The following is a 14,966-nucleotide window of genomic DNA, read 5'->3' as shown; positions in this document are numbered from 1 at the left end:
CAAGGGTTAGGGTTGAGCTGGGGTGTGGACATGAAGCTAAGTTTAGGGTTAGGAGTCTATTAGAACGCTCCCGAGGCATAAAGAGGATGGGAAAAGGAGGAATAAGAGTGAAACGTGAGAGGGAGGAGGAGAGAGGAGGAGGGGAAGAGGAAAGGAGGTGGTGGATGAAAGGGGAGACGGGTGAGGAGACCTCTCGAGACAGGGTGCATGACTTTGAAGTGCATTCTAGGAGAGCTTCTCCCACCACTATGATGTTTTCTCATTATGTTTTCATAGGCTGTCCTTCCTGAGGCCTGTGTGAAATCTAAAGGTCCAGGAGAATCCAATCTAAAGGGGATACTATAGGAGAGTGGCAGAAATAGACTTTTCTTGTCTACAGTTTTTTTTTCAGATTGGAGCTACCATTATCAAATCCACTCTTTAATAGGGTTTGATATTGTTGTTATACTGATACTCTTGACTAAGTTTACTAGTCATTAAGGACAATAACATATTGCCTATTCAATCCATGAATGACCTTATAGCCTGAGATTTATGTATGCTTCTTCTCCCTGTCCATCCAAACATATGTCTATGAATTGGGTTTGACAGACGACACTTCCCTATTTCTTGAATTATTTTCACGCTCGTCATGATTTCCTCATGTTAATGGCAATAAAGATGTATTTTAAGTCAAACTCTTTATAATGATAATAAGCAGATAATCCTTGGCTTCCTAACGACCGTGTGAGGCCTAGTTGTGTCAGTCCGAGGGTTTGTTTACGGTTGTGAAGATGAGAAGACGCTTGTTACATTTTCCTCAAATTTATGGCAAATGCAATTCTAACTCTTTATAATGACAATAAGCAGATGCTCCTTTGCCTCATAATGACTGTATGAGGCCTAGTTGTGTCAGTCAGAGAGGCTGTCTATGGTTATGGTGCTCTCCTTATTTTGAATATAGTCAGTAGAGAAATGAGAATCATTCAAGTTAGCTCGGGATCGGTATGCCCGACATGAACTACATTTTAGATTATCTCCTTGAGCTCTATAATGATCCAATACATGACCTCAAACAGAAGCTACTGTATCTAAACTAGCTCTCAAGATAGGAGTGGAACAGAAATCCAATACAGCCAGACAGACCCCGGCGCCAGGATAAAGTGACTAAGGGGGCTGTTGAAATCGGCGAGGGGAAACAATTTTGGAGGGTTCTTGCATTGGAATTATATTGAATTATGCTTATATCATGCTATACCACAATAAACATAAAGTTTAAATGTTGAGATTCTGAGACCACTGATTGAGTGCTTTTGAAGTGACAGGTTAGCATGAAATCTGTAGCCTGTCTCTGATATGCTTGTATCAGCAGAATGGACAGTGGCCTACACACTAAAGCAAGGCCGTTTTGGTAATGAATATAGGCTACAAGATAGATAGGGTAATTCACCTATTACAAACAGCTGTCTTACCAAAATAATGCAAACTAAATGCTGAAAGTAGTAGCCTAGTTATTCATGAATGGGGGAAAAAATACTGAATAGCAATATGACTTAGAATACTGACACAACTGTGAATGCGAACAAATGAATGTGAACAGAACAAAACAGCGGTACCAGGTAAGCAACGTAAACAAAATATCAGATCAATAAAGGTATGACACAATCTACACAGAACAAAAATATGAACGCAACATGTGACAATTTCGAAAATCTTACTGAGTTACAGTTCATATGAGGAAATCAGTAAATTGAAATAAATTCATTAGGCCCTAATCTATGGATTTCACATGACTGGGAATACAGACATGCATCTGTTTGTCACAGATACCTTTTAAAAAAAGGTAGGGGCGTGGATCAGAAAACCAGTCAGTATCTGGTGTGACCACCATTTGCCTCATGCAGCGCAACACATCTCCTTCGCATAGAGTTGATCAGGCTGTTGAATATGGCCTGTGGAATGTTGTTCCACCCCTCTTAAATGGCTCTGTGAAGTTGCTGGATATTGACGGGAACTGGAACACACTGTTGTACACATTGATCCAGAGCATCCCAAACATGCTCAATTGGTGACATGTCTGGGGAGTATGCAGGCCATGGAAGGACTAGGCCATTTTGATCTTCCAGGAATTGTTTACAGATCCTTATTTACAGATCCTCCAAATTCTTATTTTCAATGATGGGCTAGGAACAGTGGGTTAACTGAACAGAATGACAGATTTTTACCTTGTCAGCTCAGGGATTCGATCTAGTAACCTTTCAGTTACTAGTCCAATGCTCTAACCACTAGGCTACCTGCCTAGTAGTCAGTAGTAACAGTGGATGATTGGCATGACAATGGGCCTCAGGATCTCTTCAGGGTATCTCTGTGCATTCAAATTGCCATTGATAAAATGCAACTGTGTTCGTTGTCTGTAGATTATGCCTGCCCATACCATAACCCCACTGCCACCATATGAGGCACTCTGTTCACAACGTTGACATCAGCAAACTGCATGCCCACACAACGCCATCTGCCCCGGTACAGTTGAAACAGGGATTCATCTGTGAAGAGCACACTTCTCAAGCGTGCCAGTGGCCATTGAAAGTGAGACTCTGGTGAGGAAGACGAGTATGCAGATGAGCTTCCCTGAGACGGTTTCTGACAGTTTGGGCAGAAATACTTTGGTTGTGCAAACCCACAGTTTCATCAGCTGTCCGGGAGGCTGTTCTCAGACGATCCAGCAGGTGAAGAAGCTGGATGTGGAGGTCCTGGCCTGGCGTGGTTAGACGTGGTCTGCGGTTGTGAGGCCAGTTGGACATACTGACAAATTCTCTAGAACAATGTTGGAGGCAGCTTTTGGTAGAGAAATTAACATTCAATTCTACGGCAACAGCTCTGATGGACATTCCTGCAGTCAACATGCCAATTGCAAGCTCCCTCAAAACTTGAGACATCTGTGGCATTGTGTTGTGTGACAAAACTGCACATTTTAGAGTGGCCATGCTGTTTAATCAGCTTCTTGATATTCCACCTGTTCGGTGGATAGATTATCCTGGCAAAGGAGAAATGGTCACTAACACAGATGTAAACAAATGTGTGCACAACATTTGAGAGGGATAAGCTTTTTTACACATGGACCATTTCTGGGATATTTCATCTGTCCTCGGTTGCAACACTCGCTTCCAGAGGCAGTTTGGAACTCAGTAGTAATGTCAGCACAATAATTGTTTTGTCAGGAGCTTCATGAAATGGGTTAAGATGGCCAACCAGCCACACACAAGCCTAAGATCACCATGCACAATGCCAAGCTTCGGCTGGAGTGGTGTAAAGCTCGCCACCATTGAACTCTGGAGCAGTGGTAATGCATTCTCTGGAGTGATGAATCACACTTCGCCATCTGGCAGTCCGACGGACAAATCTGGGTTTAGCGGATGCCAGGAAAAAGCTACCTGGCACAATGCATATTGTCAACTGTAAAGTTTGGTGGAGGAGAAATAATGGTCTGGGGATATTTTTCATGGTTCGGGCTAGCTCTATTAGTTCTAGTGAAAGTAAATATTAACGCAGCAGCATACAATGACATTCTAGATGATTCTGAGCTTCCAACTTTGTGGCAACAGTTTGGGGATGGCCCTTTCCCGTTTCTACATGACATGCACAAAGCAATGTGTCTATGATGAAACATACCGATATGTAGCAATACATCATTTGGGTTTTTGCATTGGAATTACATTCGGATATTATTCAGACGCCTTGACCTTTTCCACGTTTTGTTACGTTACAGCCTTATTCTAAAATTGATAAAATTGTTAAACATTTACATAAGTATTCAGACCCTTTACTCAGTACTTTGTTGAAGCCCCTTTTGGGGCAGCAATTACAGCCTTGAGTCTTCTTGGGTATGACGCTACAAGCTTGTCACAGCTGTATTTGAGGAGTTTTTCCCATTCTTCTCTGCATATCCTCTCAAGCTGTGTCTGGTTGGATGGGGAGCGTCGCTGCACAGCTATTTTCAGGTCTCTCCAGAGATGTTCAATCGGGTTCAAGTCCAGGCTCTGGCTGGGCCATCTCAGGACATTCAGAGACTTGTCCCAAAGCCACTCCTGCATTGTCTTGCCTGTGTGCTTAGGGTCGCTGTCTTATTTGAAGGTGAACTTTCGCCCCCGTCTGAGATCCTGAGCGCTCTGGAGCAGGTTTTCATCAAGCGTCTCTCTGTAATTTGCGCCATTCATCTTTCCCTCGATGCTGACTAGTCTCCCAGTCCCTGCCGCTGAAAAACATCCCCACAGCATTATGCTGCCACCACCATGCTTAACTGTAGGGATGGTGCCAGGTTTTCTCCAGATGTGGCGCTTAGCATTCTGGCCAAAGAGTTCAGCAAAGCTGTCCTCATGGCAAAGGGTGGCTACTTTGAAGAATCTCAAATATTACATATTTAGATTTGTTTAACACTTTCTTGGTTACTACATGATTCCATATCTGTTAATTCATAGTTGTGATGTCTTCAATATTATTCTACAATGTAGAAAATAGTACAAATAAGGAAAATCCTTGGAATGAGTTGGTGTGTCCACACTTTTGACTGATCTTGTATGTAAAGAAGGTATTTCTGTTTTTTTATATATACATTTTCTAAAAAATTAAAAAATAACTGTTTTTGCTTTGTCATTATGGGGTAATGTGTGTAGATTGATGAAGAAACACATTTATTTAATCAATTTTAGAAAAAGGCTGTAACGTAACAAAATGTGGAAAAAATCAAGGGTCCTGAATACTTTCCGAATGCACTGTATATTGAATTCTGCTTATATCAAGCTATACCCTGCTTGGGTGAAAGCCTTGTCTGCGTCAGTATTGGATCCAACACAGAACTTTTGACATGGGAAACAAAATGCTGCATCTACAGTAACCTAGTATTCCAGCCACTCTCTTTCTATGAACTAGTTGCTATTAAAATAACGTTTTTGACATGAAACCTGGTAGGATTCTAGGCTAACCTTGCCTCGCTCCTCTGTTCCAAGATCGTCAGGAACAGTAGGAGGTGGAGGGGGCTGTGAAGCCATTATCTTGGTGGAAGGGTGGGTAGGCTCCACACGTGGAAATAGCTGGAACTCGACAGCATCATCGCTGCTGGGCTTGGCGGTGGCCTCTGTGGTTTGATGCTGCTGGTCATCGCTCTCCTTCTCTTTGGCTTTGTTTGGGTACTTTGGCGAAGCCAATTTCTGATATCCATCATGGCATGGGCAGATTACCTGCTTCGACCTACCTAAGTAGGCTAAGGCTAATAACGATAACGCTTTTTACAGCTAGGTAAGAAACTAACGAAACTCTTTAGTGGTGGGGCGTAAGGAAGAGTTGAGTGAAACAGCTTCAATGACACATTTGTAAATCGAAATAAAATATTATAGGCTGAGGCGTATCGTGTTATTCACTTAGTCTACTACTGATGAGAAGCGTTTTTTCCCACTTTTTATGGGAACCCAAAGGCGTGAGAGAGAGAAAGCCACTGGGGTGATTACCATAGCCCCCCTACACACACCTTGGAGCGCTGTGTCCATTGTGCTGATGCAGCGCAGATACAGATTTTGCGCCAACCTGTCCCTCAAACATTTGGACTTATTTCTTATTTGTATATAGGGACTTAAAACTAGCAGGGCACAAGTATTAACTTAGGGGGCAAAGCCCCCTTTATCCCCCTCTTTGAGTTGTGCGCGCAGCCAGACCTTCCACATATCCCCTATCAACTACATAGATTATAAACAGTGGTCTCCATCTCTCTCATTCTCTCTCTCTCTATCTCTCTCTGCCACAAAAGTGACTTCTATCAATGGAAAATGTATATCTTGTCAGTTGAAGTTACTTGTGTTTTTCGATGTGTTTCCATAGATTTCTTTCTGAGGCAACATACAGTACCTTGCAAAAGTACTCATCCACCTTGGCGTTTTTCCTATTTTGTTGCATTACAACCTGTAATTTAAAATAGATTTTTATTTGGATTTCATGTAATGGACATACGCAAAATAGTCCAAATTGGTGAGGTGAAATGAAAAAAATTACTTGTTTAAAAAAAAATATATATATATAAAACGATAAACTGGTGCGTGCATATGTATTCACCCCCTTTGCTATGAAGCCCCTAAATAAGATCTGGTGCAACCATTTACCTTCAGAAGCCACATAATTAGTTAAATAAAGTTCACCTGTATGCAATCTAAGTGTCACATGATCTCAGTATATATACACCTGTTCTGAAAGGCCACAGAGTCTGCAACACCACCACCAACAAACATGTCAGGGACAAAGTTGTGGAGAAGTACCAATCAGGGTTGGGTTATAAAAAAAATCAGAAGCTTTGAACATCCCACGGCGCACCATTAAATCCATTATTAAAAAATGGAAAGAATATGGCACCACAACAAACCTGCCAAGAGAGGGCCGCCCACCAAAACTCACGGACCAGGCAAGGAGGGTATTAATCAGAGAGGAAACAAAGAGACCAAAGATAACCCTGAAGGAGCTGCAAAGCTCCACAGCGAAGATTGGAGTATCTGTCCATAGGACCACTTTAAGCCATACACTCCACAGAGCTGGGCTTTATGGAAGAATGGCCAGAAAAAAAGCCATTGCTTAAAGAAAAAAATTATCAAACACATTTGGTGTTTGCCAAAAGGCATGAGGGAGACTCCCTAAACATATGGAAGAAGGTACTCTGGTCAGATGAGTCTAAAATTGAGCTTTTTGGCCAAAAGTTATGTATGGCGCAAACCTCACATCACCCTGAGAACACCATCCCCAGTGAAGCATGGTGGTGGCAGCATCATGCTGTTGGTGATGTTTTTCATCGGCAGGGACTGGGAAACTGGTCAGAATTGAAGGATCGATGGATGGCGCTAAATACAGGGAAATTCTAGAGGGAAACCTGTTTCAGTCTTCCAGAGATTTGAAACTGGGACGGAGGTTCACCTTCCAGCAGGACATTGACCCTAAGCATACTGCTAAAGCAACACTCAAGTGGTTTAAGGGGAAACATTTAAATGTCTTGGAATGGCCTAGTCAAATCCCAGACCTCAATCCAATTGAGAATCTGTGGTATGACTTAAAGGTTGCTGTACACAAGCGGAACCCATCCAACTTGAAGGAGCTGGAGCAGTTTTGCCTTGAAGAATGGTCAAAAATCCCAATGGCTAAATGTGCCAAGCTTATAGAGACCTACCCCAAGAGACTTGCAGCAGTAATTGCTGCAAAATGTGGCTCTACAAAGTATTTGTCAAACCCTGACCGTAGATTGCTTTGTATGTTTCTATTTTTGTTTGGTCAGGGTGTGATTTGGGTGGGCATTCTATGTTTTTGTATTTCTTTGTTTCGGCCGGGTATGGTTCTTAATCAGGGGCAGCTGTCTATCGTTGTCTCTGATTGGGAATCATACTTAGGTAGCCTGTTCACTTTTAGAGGTGGGTAGTTGTATTTCTGTTTAGTGTTTGTTTCACCTAGCAGGACTGTTTCGGTTTTTCCTTTTGTTATTTTTGCATTCAGTTTTCAGTTCCTTAAAATAAAAATGAACACGTATCCCGCTGCATTTTAGTCTGACGATTCCTCTTCTTCGATGAAAGCCGTTACAGTATTGACTTTGGGGTGGTGAATAGTTATGCACGCTCAAGTTTTCTGTTTTTTGTTTTGTTATTTCTTGTTTGTTTCACAATGAAAAAATATTTGGCATCTTCAAAGTGGTAGGCATGTTGTGTAACTCAAATGATTCAAACCCCCTAAAAATAATTTAAATTCCAGGTTGTAAGGCAACAAAATAGGAAAAATGCCAAAGGGGGTGAATACTTTCGCAAACATCCTTTATCTTTCATCCAGTGGGCTTCTGTGTTCATCATGCTCGCTCTGCATAGCTGCTTCTTGTCATTTATTTCAGTATGGCCGCTTCATGTTTCCATGATAATTATCTGAACTCTTCGAGATCTGTCACACACTCTCAACATGAGGGTAGCAATTCATTTTCTCCTCTGACGACGCGTGAGCCATCCCCTGGACCCAGATTACATTTCTTTGTCAATTTTACTTGAAAATGTATATCTCACCAAACGGGGGTGCCATTCAGTTTGTCACGTGGGGCCACGCTCAGAATCCATCTGATTCTCTATCAGTGGAGCACAGAGCTGTCACAATAGAAATCAATGATGTGATGCGGACAACCTGCTGTGGATGACAGGGAAAAGAGGAGGAGGAATGAAATTATGTCCGTAGTGTGAATGCTATTATTATTAGATAGGCTTTGTCATTCAGAGATATTGCCACACGAATCAACATTTAATAGATACAGGAACATGTATTAAGGTAATTATAAAAAATTCATTCTATACCACCACAAACAGCTTATGAAAGTATAAGTGGGATGAAGAAATTATATTGTGTTCAGTCAGCCTATGAAAGGGTTTCCAACCAGGTTTCAGATTTGACCTTTTGGTCTATTGGTCTAGGGACTGTTTAACTAAAGGATACTTTTCTCTTGGGAAACACTACTTTCCTCTCTTTTTTTTGCGACGCAGCAGGCCTACATAACAAGTGGGCCAAAGTATACCGTGCTGTAGTAAATGGTCTCCGCAGATGAGCAAGCTCACAGCTTACAGTGGGAGAACATTTCTTGATCTCTCCTGGATCCTCTGAGAACATGCGTCGACAAAGCTGCTGGGGAGATGACGGCTTTCTTGATGAAATATGCATGGTGTATTAAGCGCAAAAAATGTCACCACCATCTTACTCCAAACAGCATTCGCATGATCTGCCGTTATGAAAGATTTATGTTGTTGTTGTGTTCGGAAACTTTAGCACAGCAAACGTCAGACCGATTAAGAAGAAATCAAAGTGCAGATCAGTCACTGAGGAATAATTAATTCTCTTTTCAAGTGCGGTTGGTCGCCACAAACCTACACAACACTGAGAGAAGCCTCCCTACTGGAGTGTGGAAGAACCTGTGCTTGCATAAACAACTTCGCACACGTCCCACAGCTCTGTGCGCAGCATAAGAATCAGGACTCAAATAAAGTTACACTCCTAAGACAAGTCATGATTTAAAAAAACACTGAACTAAAAAACTATTGCGCTGGGTATGAAAATACATGAATAAAATAATGATGTGGGGAGAAGAGAGACAACAGCGTATCCAAAATGAGGTCTATGGGAGGTGTTGATGAAAAAAATGATACGCCTGCACTTGTTAAACGATGATCTTCGAAAGTATGTCCAGACACAGAGAGCCTTTAACCCATGTCCTGTCTGTCTCTTTCTTTGAGGTATGTGGATTTTTTTATGACTGATGGGCTTCTCAGGGCCTTGTCCTCGGAGTCAGAAAATATTTACCCATGAATCACCTATACCCAGATTAAAGATGGCTGCCTACTGTAATTAATAACCAACCAGCTCCTCTCCTCTCAGCACGACCAGGAATTGAAGAAGGGCACTCAACCATAGGGTGCTACTGGCTTCCTGCAGTTGCAGTGCATGACCTATAGAGGATGCTCCTAACCACACTGACTGAACAACACTGATGCACTCATTCCCCCCATGCACACACTCACTCACGCACACATACAGACATGCACATAGCTCCTCAAAGGGTTTCTACACTAGAGAAGGGCACTTTATGCCATCTGATAAAGTGCTGACCACAGATGTATACGCATCACCATATGGTGAGAAAACAGTTGAATTTAATTGTGCGCCAAGTGATCAGGGTTTTCAATCTGCTGCCAATGGCTTGTCAGTTGGCACTGAAATGTTCAATTCCAGGCAACGCTAGACTAGATATGGTTGCACAACAGAAAACCCTCCTTTCCTCGGGTAGGCTATAGACAAGCTATTTTAACTCAAGTTTATTTTCAGTGTCTCTCTGTCTCTCTCTCCCTCATTCCCTCCCTCCTGCCCTCTCTGCCTACCCCATCTGTCTAACTCTTGCCCAGTCCGCTGTGAATATGCACAGATATTAAATGAGATCCATCTATCTCCTGTCATACAGCCGTCCCCCCATTCATCTCCTCAGCAGAGTAAAGAGAGCGGAATACCAATCTACCCTGACCACCCTAATTCTATGAATCCACCCATCTCTTCCCAACTGTGTAGAATGCCGAAAAATATCATTCTAATTATGTGCTAGTTTGTATGGAAATTCAGGGAATCTCTCCCATATGTAATACCAGCATGTTTCAAGCAGACCACCATAGTCCCTGTGCCCATGAACACTAAGGTAACCTGCCCAAATGACTACCAACCAGTAGCACTCACGTCCGTAGCCATGAAGTGCTTTGAAAGGCTGGTCATGGCTCATATCAACACCATTATCCCAGAAACCCTAGACCCACTCCAATTTGCATACCTCCCCAACAGATCCACAGATGATGCAATCTTTACTGCACTCAACACTGCCCTTTCCCACCTGGACAAAATAAACATGTGAGTATACTATTCATTGACTACAGCTCAGTGTTCAACACCATAGTGCCCTCAAAGCTCATCACTAAGCCAAGGACCCTGGGACTAAACACCTCCCTCTGCAACTGGATCCTGGACTTCCTGACGGGCTGACCCCAGGTGGTAAGGATAGGCAACATCACCTCCGCCACGCTGACCCTTAACACAGGGGCCCCAGAGGGGTGTGTGCTTAGACCCCTCCTGTACTCCCTGTGCACTAATGACTGCATGGCCAGGCACGACTCCAACACCATCATCAAGTTTGCCGATGACACAACAGTGGTAGGCCTGATCACCAACAAAGACAAGATAGCATATAGGGAGGAGGTCAGAGACCTGGCCGTGTTATGCCAGGACAACAACCTCTCACTCAATGTAATCAAGACAAAGGAGATGATTGTGGACTACAGGAAAAGGAGGACGTTCCCATTCTCATCGACGAGGTTGAGAGCTTCAAGTTCCTTGGTGTCCACATCACCAAAAAACAATCATGGCCCAAACACACTAAGACTGTCATGAAGAGGGCACGACAAAGCCTATTCCCCCTCAAGAGACTGAAAAGATTTGTCATGGGTCCTCAGATCCTCAAAAGGTTCTACAGCTGCACCATCGAGAGCATGGTTGCATCACTGCCTGGTATGACAACTGCTCGGCCTCCGACCGCAAGGCACTACAGAGGGTAGTGTACGGCCCAGTACATCACTTGGGGTCAAGCTTCCTGCCATTCAAGACCTCGGTGTCAGAGGAAGGCCCTGAAAGTAAATTTTGTACTTAACACTTTTTTTTCTTAAAACTTCTTAAAGCATTGTTGGTTAAGGGCTTTGTAAGTAAGCATTTCACTGTAAGGTCTACACCTGTTGTATTTGGCTATTTGATTTTACATGTAAGGTAAATTCGGAAAACGGTGGAACATCATATAAACTGTGACAGCTTAATCCTGAAGTGTTTATTTCTTGTTCTGACAAGAGAAAATCAAAAGTATTGTTACAAAGCTCTTGCAGAGAAGCCACAAAATCACAACAAGTCAATGGGGCAACATCATAGAGGGGGGCAGAGCAAGCTTCAGACAGGAAGCTCACCTCGCAAAGCTTATAAGGTTATAAAACTGTCAGAAATAATGCACTGTGCCAAATTCTCATGTAAATGTGCATACTATATGCTGGTGCATCAAAATAAATTAAACAACGTCCCCAATATTATGCTGAAATGTTGAAATTCAGTCATTTTTTGTTGTCTCGCTTTATCAACCATAGCTAGCTAAAGTAGGACGGCATGGAGTAGCTATAGTGGGTCAGTCTTATAGGATTTTCAATGGAGGAAAGACATCCTGTACTTAGGTTATACAGGTCTCTGGTTCTTGTGTTCATTATTTATTGTTGTACTGTTATTAGTACTGTTATTAGAGTGAACTCGGAAAGAGTGGGACACTTTTAGCATCTCCGTCTTCTGTAACCTCTTCAGACATCTATCCAACATCTTAGCCTGGCAGGTGATCCTTTTCTGAAATCCTCAGATGTTTCCTAATCCCACACATTTGAATTCAATTGTCACTGGGTACAATTAGGACTGTAATAATGGTGTCCCTGTTTATCTAACCTGCTGCCCCAGTCCACCAAATTCAAACTGAAAATATGGTTTTGACACAGTGTGCAGAAATGGATGTGTCATGCCTCCTATGAATATGATTAATTTTTCATTATTATTTTGGATTAGGAAACATATTTAAGGTTTTCAGAAATGTATCCTGTGTTGGGCTAATATGTTGGATAGATGTTGAAAGAGGTTACAGAAGACGGAAAGGACAAAAGTGTCCCACTTATTCTCGAATTCACCACACACGGAGCTCCATGGTTGATAAGATGGCAGAAGACTGACACAGTGAATAGAGCCAAGGGCAGTGTGCTAGTAGGAATTAACATGTGTGTTTCACCCTGACAGCACTACCCAATATGGATATTAGAGATAGGGAGGAGAGATGGATTTTATTCTACTGAGGATCTCGATTGAGAAAATATAAGGAATCTCTGACTGAACAAATGTCTTTGAACCAAATAGACTCCACAGTTGGCATGAAAGTTTCCCCTTCTAAATGATTTATCATTTTAAGTGGAAGGAAGAGACCTGTTAAAGTTAAGTTTACAGGACACAGAGAATGTTCTGGCTTTTATTCTAAATGACAGCTTGGCATGGGAAGGGTTGTAAGAGGACAGCTTTAAGATATTGCTAACTGCCAGCGTTTTTAAATGATTCAAAGTTTTCTTTTTAATACAGAAAGGCTACCAGAGGTATCTACCATTTAGAGTTTTCTGGTGATTCACTAGGTAAACAAAAGCAACAGTATGTTACCAGGTATTACGTAGGCGTTCATATAAATCCTGTTGGAGAAATTGCCACAATATGCTACTTCATGCAGAAACCGATGATCTTAGAGAAAATCAATGTGCTATTGTCTTCCATATGTACTGTATGTGTTGCCACAGCACAACCTCCTCTCAGTCTCCAGTCTCCCGGGGGATCCACTCTGTAGGTGAAAAGGTGTGTGACGTGCTGTTCACTCTGTGTTCATCTATTCTGGTCACGTTTGGGCCCAGGCTCAGCTCAGCAAACCCCCCCGAAATGTAATCGCTGGCTGGGGCAGGCAGCGCGGTTGTCATGGAAACCCAGCACCCATCCGCCATCTTTGATTTGGATTGAAGCCAAGGTTGTGATTAGCTTCCTCTCCTCTCTTTTCTCCTTTCTTTCCCCCATATTTTTGGCACTGTGGCTGCTCTAAGTGGTGAAGTGGTGTTAAATGAGGACAAAGAGGGGTCCAGTCTTGAAATAGGCTGAGATGCAACAAACCTCAATTACAATAACAGCATCAAGAGTGTACACACACACACACACACACACACACACACACACACACACACACACACACACACACACACACACACACACACACACACACACACACACACACACACACACACACACACACACACACACACACACACACACACACACACACAACATAACAACATACTGGCCATTGCTACAGTATGAACCGTAGTGTGTCTAGATGTCTATTACCAGCCAGGGCCTAAAACACACGATCAATACCATCCCAGGGACTCATAATGACCCAATTACCGTCTGGAGGTTTGTCAATGCCACCTCTCTGAGGACGCTGTCTGTGTGTGTGTGTGCGTGTGTGTGTGTGTGTGTGGGGGGGGGCGTGTGTTTACTGCCGCGTCTCTGAGGGAGGCTGAGAAATGCCACGCAGACACGTACAGCCAGCACAGGAGTAACCCCATACATTTTTAACACTGAGTGTGTGTGTGCGAGTGTGCGTGCATTCACCTTTTCTCATTCCCCACCCACACAATGACATTTGAGAGGAAGTGGAGGACTGGCAGGATCCTATGTACACAATCCTGTTCATGTTGTTGTGTCCTTATGGTTCACACTCGATGTTGATGTTAGGAAGTCCTACAGTGATATTTACGTGGGCTTCTCAAGATGCTTCTAAAGGTTAGTGAGCGACGGACGATCTACAGACGACTCTCTGCATATTGTCAAAGGCAACAATAATCAGAGGACTAATCTAAATCCCACACAGACCCAGGTTACAACACCAGTGGTTATAACAGGAAACGAACATCCAGTAGGCCTGCAAAGGCAGTGACAGGGCCAAAATGGAGACTTATCATTTAGTCAATACTACATCTGTTCTTCTGGGATTGTTCTATTGTCGTGATGGATTTCATCAATACATTTTGTTCCTCTCGACCGGTGGATATTCATATGAAGAAGAGTTATAGACCTCAGACCCTCTAGTTCTGCAGTCCTGCTGGTTTCTGTCTCTCCCTGGTACTTACTCCCAAAAGGTTTTGCTTGTCAGCAATCAAGTTTTCAAGATATGTAGCTTTCAAAATACAGAAATCATCCCCCTTTGCAATATATAAAACGGGATTGCTGACAAGCAAAACCTTTTGGGACAAATTAAACAATTACCAAAACATCGTTTTTGGGTGGAGTTTTCCTTTAATTGGCTAGCCCAGCAGGTAGAAGTCAGTTATAGCTGTTAAGAAATGGACCCTTACAGAACACATCCATCAACACCCAGAGATATTGTTCGAGGGACGGAGTGAGTGAGTGGGAGAGAGAACGAGAGAGAGATTTTGAAAAAGCAATCCCATCTCTTTTATTAGTCACAATGCCACAGCGCCTATCTCTGCATCACTCTCACTCTCTCTCTCTCCCACCCTCCCTCTCTATGTGGTACAGGGTAAGAGTTGCCTAGGCAGGCAGATTTAATAAGCAGGCAGTAAGAGGGTCGTTTTAGGGCCTTTAGCATTTGAACTGAACAAAAATATAAATGCGACATGTAACAATTTCAATGATTTTACTGAGTTACAGTTCATATAAGGAAATCAGTCAATTGAAATAAATTCATTAGGACCTAATCTATGGATTTCACATGACTGGCAGGGGCGCAGCAATGGGTTGGCCTGGAAGGGCATAGGCCCACCCACTTGGGAGCCAGGCCCAGC

Source organism: Oncorhynchus tshawytscha, linkage group LG20 (genome assembly GCF_018296145.1).
Source record: "Oncorhynchus tshawytscha isolate Ot180627B linkage group LG20, Otsh_v2.0, whole genome shotgun sequence".
NCBI lineage: Eukaryota > Metazoa > Chordata > Actinopteri > Salmoniformes > Salmonidae > Oncorhynchus > Oncorhynchus tshawytscha.
Note: the sequence above shows the minus strand (reverse complement) of the source record.